The sequence below is a fragment of the Dendrobates tinctorius genome, unplaced genomic scaffold, assembly GCF_039654945.1.
Source record: "Dendrobates tinctorius isolate UK_male_01 unplaced genomic scaffold, ASM3965494v1 ptg000083l, whole genome shotgun sequence".
Taxonomy (NCBI): domain Eukaryota; kingdom Metazoa; phylum Chordata; class Amphibia; order Anura; family Dendrobatidae; genus Dendrobates; species Dendrobates tinctorius.
In genome coordinates this window covers 20405939-20412395 of record NW_027361751.1, presented here as the reverse complement: position 1 = coordinate 20412395, position 6457 = coordinate 20405939, and the positions used below count along the sequence as shown (strand labels likewise).

Here is a 6457-nt window from a genome sequence, read left to right as displayed (position 1 = left end):
ACACAATCCTTCTGTCCCTGTACAGCATGCATGTTGTCGGCAGCACATCCCCTGTTTACATCGGGTGATATTTTGTTAATAATGAATATTTAATTGCCCGCATGAATGACCCAATGTTCTTATAGGTTTTGGTTGCCAATTAAAGAGAATCTGTCAGCAGGATTTCACCCCTCAAACTTTGTATATGGGCTTATAGCTCATTCAAAGACAAGCCCAGCATTACTTTTTCATGGCCAGTCCATTCCTCTTTTACTGAGAAATCAGAGTTTGAATTCATATGCAAATAACATCTAAAGCCTTTGTCACTCCAGCTCTATTCCCCAACCAGTGCCATCTCTTCATGATTGACTGACTACTCTTTTGCCTGAAGTCACACAGCACAGAGGCTCTGAGTCAAGATGAAGGAGGCAGCGCAGGGGTGGGAATAGAGCTGGAGTGACAGAGGTTTCAGATTTAAAATATCTATTTGCATATCAATTCAAACACTGATTTCTCAGTGACGGAGAAATGGACTGGCCTTGTAAAGATATGGCTGGACTTGTCTTTAAAAGAGCAACATGAACATAGAAATGGTTTTGGGGTGAAATACTGCTGCTGATAGATTCTCTTTAAAGTATGACATCTCTTGATCTCATTTTAAAACATAGCAGGGTGCACATGAAATTATAGGGGTTGGTCCATGTCAGATATTATGGCATTTGATGTACCATAAAAGTTATATAGATGTTGGTCCCACTGCAGGCTAATTTGCCAAATTTCAGAACTTATAAAAGCAAATGGAAGGAGCCAATCATACAGTTCTCCTCAAAAGTATACAGTCCTCCTGCAGAATTTTTGCTTTCTTGGCCTTTTTTCAGAGAATATGAATGATAACACCAAAACTTTTTCTCCACTCATGGTTAGTGGTTGGGTGAAGCAATTTATTGTCAAACTACTGTGTTTTCTCTTTTTAAATCACAATGACAACCCAAAACATCCAAATGACCCTAATCAAAAGTTTATATACCCTGGTGTTTTTAGCCTGATAACATGCACTGAATTTGACACAAATTCTTTTGAATAGCTACTAAAGGTAACATCCCCACCTGTGACCTGTTTGTAGTCAGTGTGTGTGCATCAAAGCTGAGTGAGTTCCTGGAATCCAGACAGACTCTTGCATCTTTCATCCAGCCACTGACGTTCCTGGATTGTGAGTCATGGGGAAATCAAAAGAATTGTCAACTGATCTACTTTTGAACACAACAGTATGTGGCACTGGCCATTCTTCAGGGTTTTTAATGGGTCCCAATTCTCTAGATAAACATACATGTTAAGGTGGTTCAATGGATTGCATTGTTTCTTTTTTGTCCTACCAAGGGCAACATCTGAATGATTGTATTGTCTACTCGTGTTTTCAGGGGTTTCCTGGTGAACTTTGGTCTTCTTTCATACTCTAAAATTATATTGATAAAGAATTTAGGTTGTAAGTCTCAATGACAACAATGTTTATAAAGTGCTGCAAAATATGTTGATGCTGTATAAGCAGGCGTAATAAGTAGATGGTAACTCTTCACCACAATAAGCTTCCACACATTACGATAACAAACATATTGGGAATGTACAGAGATGAGCCGATCTTTCGAAATATAAATTCACCAAGTTTGCCAAATTTTCCCCCAAAATTAGATAAGCGGTGAATAAATTCACACAAATCTCAACATTGGAAAGCTTGTAATTGCTTGGATAATACACATGGGAAAGAGAGGAGAGTGTGAGAGAGAGAGGGCCTTGCTGACCATAAGAGCTTACACTCTACAGTTGAGAGAGGGAAGGAGAGAGATTACCCCGCTGATCTTAAGAGCTTACAGAAGAGAGAGACATGCCCAGTCACTTTGGAGATGAAAAACGTCTTTGCTGTACAATCTATTTTCCATTGGGAACTGCTGATCTGTGATGGCCCAGGTACTGACCACCACTGTTAAAGGTATGATGTTCTGCTAGATGTCATAACAGAAGAGCATTATGGGGAAGTCAGAACAGCCACGAAAAAGGAAATTTGCCTGCTCTGATGCTTCTGGAGTGTTGGAAATGGTGCCGCAAATCGAATGTCAATGAACTTACATTCACATGAATTTCAGGAAATTTGAATGGAAGTTCATAAATCAATCATCTCATCTTTGTAATTTTCTTATAGACTTCACCAACCTTGGATTTCTCCAATAAGCAAACCACAATAAATTCCTTGATATGGATACAACAAGCCATCTGGCAACAACCAGTGTCACATCAAAGCAAAGCACACTATACCCTCTGTCCCATAGCTATGTCAACTGTGGTGACCATGCAGCGTAGAAAAACATTTCTCCAACACTCAGAATTATCCTTTATTTTAGGCACCAGTATAGCTGAATTTCCCTTAGGGAGAATGGGTTATGTTCTTGTCATATTTCACTGTTTATGCCATCAGCCATCACTAAAGTTCCTTTGTTATGTTTCTGGCCACATTCCTAGAAAAAAAAACAAAAACAAAATAGTCAGATATACACTATCAACCTGAAGCTAAGTTCCAGCAAACTCAGATCAAATTTGAACAAAGTCACTCTTTCCATAGTTTCACTATTATCTGATTTTAACAATCCAAAACCAAGTGGTGAGCTCGGGGAGTGCAAACTTCAATTATAAGTTGATGATTAACTTTGCTCCATATTCATAAACAAACAGTTGTAATGTCCTGCCTGCTGCATTCTTCATAGATGACTTTAATAGTATTTTTATAAACATATAACTTCATGGCAAGATAAGTAATTGTTGCAGTGACGTATCTCCTATCCCCTGTGGTGATCACTGGCAACATTTGATAAAAGGTTTCATAGATGAAAGATGAATTTTACAATTGTCTCATTATCGACTAGTTTAGAGATGGTTATGTCTTACTCAATGCTGCCAAGATGCCTGAAATCCATTAGGTGTCTTCACGCAAGTGCAGATTTTGCATCATTTATTTAGCCAAAACTTGTATTGATTGCTAAAATGAAATAACACTTTTCTTTATGTCTATTTCACATGGCAGTGTAATTGTAAGCTAAAGCCAAGAGTAGGTGTAGAACACAAAAGGTGCAAATCTAGCCATTACTCTTTTTATCTGTGTATGTTCCACTCCTAGTTTTGGCTTAAAATACTGTTTTAAAATACTGACCAAATTGCTGTCACAATGGGTGAAGGATAAGTAAGTGCACAACAATGGGAAGAGAGAAGGGGGATCCCAAACACTAGGGAAGAGGGGAGTGGAAACCCCCCAGGCAGATATAAAATCACCCTGTCTGCCCTAAACGTCCCTATATAGGTTCTGCAACCAATCACTGAGTAGGAACCAAATCTTTGCCTGACTCTAGCAATAGGCCCTACCTACAGAGGGAATGGGTTGGGGGCTAGTCAGTCCCCACTAAAACTAAAGACAGAGAGGGTAGACGGATGGGGAAGACACTTAGCTTGAGAAGACAACCGAGAAATCATGCCAGCAATTCTCCAAGGGTCCTGAGGGAAGACACTAACCGACTGCTAGAACTTCCAACAAGACTGAGACAAGTGTGAGCTAACACCCACACCATGCTGCAGAAATTGAATGTATTTAAACCTTCAGCACATGTGTGTCATTAGCAGCATAAGGTGCAGGTAACTATTGGGTCCTACAAGGAGAAGGATATCGCTTCAAATCAGAGATGCAAAAATCAACCAGGTGCTTGAGCTAAACCTTTTACAGCCGGATCCAGGATGACTGTCTGTCACACCTGACACACCCGTGACAATTACTCCTGTGTGAAAGTAACTTTATGCATGCAAAGTCCCTAAAGCTTCATAGTTTAAGAGTCTTCGTAAGATAGATGATAACTCACTGATCTTTGCAGATTCAACTGCTAGGGCAACTGCTGATCCTCAGGAAAGAGGCTCTGCAGTCTCTTCTGAATGAAATAGAGGTGTAGCATGGGCACCACCACTCCATTTATTGTCTTTGGGCCTGCTAGAAATCTCCCATGGTCTTATGGACAATGAATGGAGTGATGGTGGGCATGCTCGACCTTGGACACCCAGTAATCAGCGCTGGATAGGTCGATAACAAATTGATACAAACCTTTCAACTTAGGACCCAATCCGATTGGCCAGTTGTCACCATTAAATGACTATTGATCAGCTACATGCTAATCGGCATTTGTTTAATGACCTGTTTAAATTGGCCAACCGCACATCCATGCATCATCAATCACTCTGTTCACAGAGAACTTCATTTTATCGGCAGCATATTTCCTGCTTACATAAGCCTGATTATAAATCATCTCTCCCGATCAATGAGTGCTTTGCATTTGGTCGTAATTCTCTAACCTGTCTAATTGGGCTGAATTGAATTTTGATGTGACCCGTGCCTGTGTGCACAGTACTTCTCTGCCTATCCAGATAAGGTACAGCTCCCATCCCGCCTTAAAGAGACACCTTCTTCACCGAGAAGGTACTGCACAAACTATCCGAAGTCAGAAGCGTCTTACAGGTATGGTGATACACCACACACTAGACATGACTATAACACACCGGCTCGTGCCAGCACTGACCAAGCCGCCATGGACTTTGCAAAGTTCTTTGCTCGCCGAGAACTGGTTACAAAGGGACTTGTAACGTTCACTGATAAACCCGAGAACTATCGGTCATGGCGAGCCTCGTTCCGGAACGCCATTCATGGCCAGGACCTTTCTTATAGCGAGGAGTTAGATCTCCTAGTAAAGTGGCTCTGAAGTGAGTCGGTCGAGCATGCCAAAAGACTAAGAGACATTAAAAAAAAGCATCCAGACACAGGTCTATGTAAAGTGTGGGAAAGACTTGATGAATGCTATGGGACAGTAGAAGTCATAGAGAATGATTTATACAAAAGAATTGATGATTTCCCTAAGATAGGACCTAAAGGTTTTCAAAAGCTTAGAGAATTCAGTGATTTATTGATAGAGTTTCAGGTTGCCCAGGAGGAAGGAAACTTGCCTGGATTGGCATTCTTAGACACCACTAGGGGTGTCAATCCGATAATACAAAAGCTTCCTTACAACCTACAAGAAAAGTTGGTTACATATGGTTCACGGTATAAACTAAATTATAATGTACCGTTCCCTCCTTTCACTGTATTTGTAGAATTTGTCATCCATCGAGCTAAGATCAGAAAGGACTCTAGTTTTGACTTCACTCTGTCATGTTCCACTGCCCCCGGTGTCAAACCCAGTAGGACACCCATAGCAGTCCACAAAACTAACATTGTTTCCACAAGCCCTCCTCACAATGTGAATAAACCCCCTCCAGACGAGAACAAGCCTCAGGATGTCAGTAAACAGTGTCCTCTACACAAGAAACCACATCCTCTACTAAAATGCAGAGCCTTCAGGGAGAAGTCTTTGGAGGATCGCAAAGGTTTCCTCAAGGAGAACAACATCTGCTTTAAATATTGTGCCACAACCTCTCACCTCGTCAGGAACTGTGAAGCTAGCATGAAATGTGCAGAATGCAGCAGCATGGATCACAACACAGCCTTGCACCCTGGATCACTTCCACGAATGTTGTCGCAAGCAGAGGAGCATGATGGGAAGCAGAAGGACACTGACGAAGACACCCCTGAGGTGTCATGCACGGTGAGGGAAAACCAAGTGCAACATAAAGGGAAATGGGGAGGGGGGCCAGACACGAAAGAAGGGATTTGGAAACCCCTAGGCTAGATATAATCTCTCCCTAGAACTCCTACCGAGTCCCTATATTGGTTCCTCACCAATCGCCGAGCAGGAACCTGAGGCCCTGAATCTCCCTGGGGCCTAGTCCTGAATAGGGAACGGGAGGGAGATGCGTGCTAGGCAGTCTCCGTTAAAATAAAGACAGTAAGGTGAGACAAACAGGGGAACACTTAGCTGAATCGCCATATACGGATACCAGAAGAGGGATTCCAGACACCAAACTGGAGCACTCTGAGAAGGTCCAACACTCTAGCAAGCAGAAGTGGAAATGAAGCTATTACCCGCACTGGGTCACAGCTGAACCACTAACTAAATAGATCAAAACTTCTCAGGGCAGGAGGTCAATGCTGGGTCCTAGAGGCAGATGGTTCAGGGAGTAGTCTGTATAGACAGGCGTTCAGACCTTCTGAGGCCTGACGCAGGATGAAAGCCTGTCACCTCCGAAGTGCTCGTGACATGAGGTCAGCTCTAAATGTACGGAAATCTGTAAGGGACTCACAGGAGGAAGGTCCTGTTCAAAAATCTGCCTTGTCTGAGTCTATCTTGCAGGCCGCAAGGACAAATCCTGGATAACCAATGCAACAGGTCCCTAGCCAGGTCCATCTTCTTTGACAACTTCAGCATTGTAGGCCCTAGTTCTTCCTACACCCTGAGGACGTGTTCAGGTACCGTTGAAACGACCGGGCGGAAAGCAACCGGATACAAGGTGGAGTCCATAGATG

The 6457-nt window shown here is 42.4% G+C and overlaps 1 long non-coding RNA gene across 1 annotated transcript in view; it reads right to left on the bottom strand.

Annotated features, from left to right (window-relative positions):
• Positions 1-2350: 2350 nt before the first annotated feature.
• LOC141097233 (uncharacterized) overlaps positions 2351-6457 on the bottom strand; it is a 48903-nt gene continuing 44796 nt past the window's right edge. Inside the window, exon 2 of the long non-coding RNA XR_012233892.1 lies at positions 2351-2486. This is a non-coding gene — a long non-coding RNA (uncharacterized lncRNA). The remainder of the gene's footprint in view (positions 2487-6457) is intronic.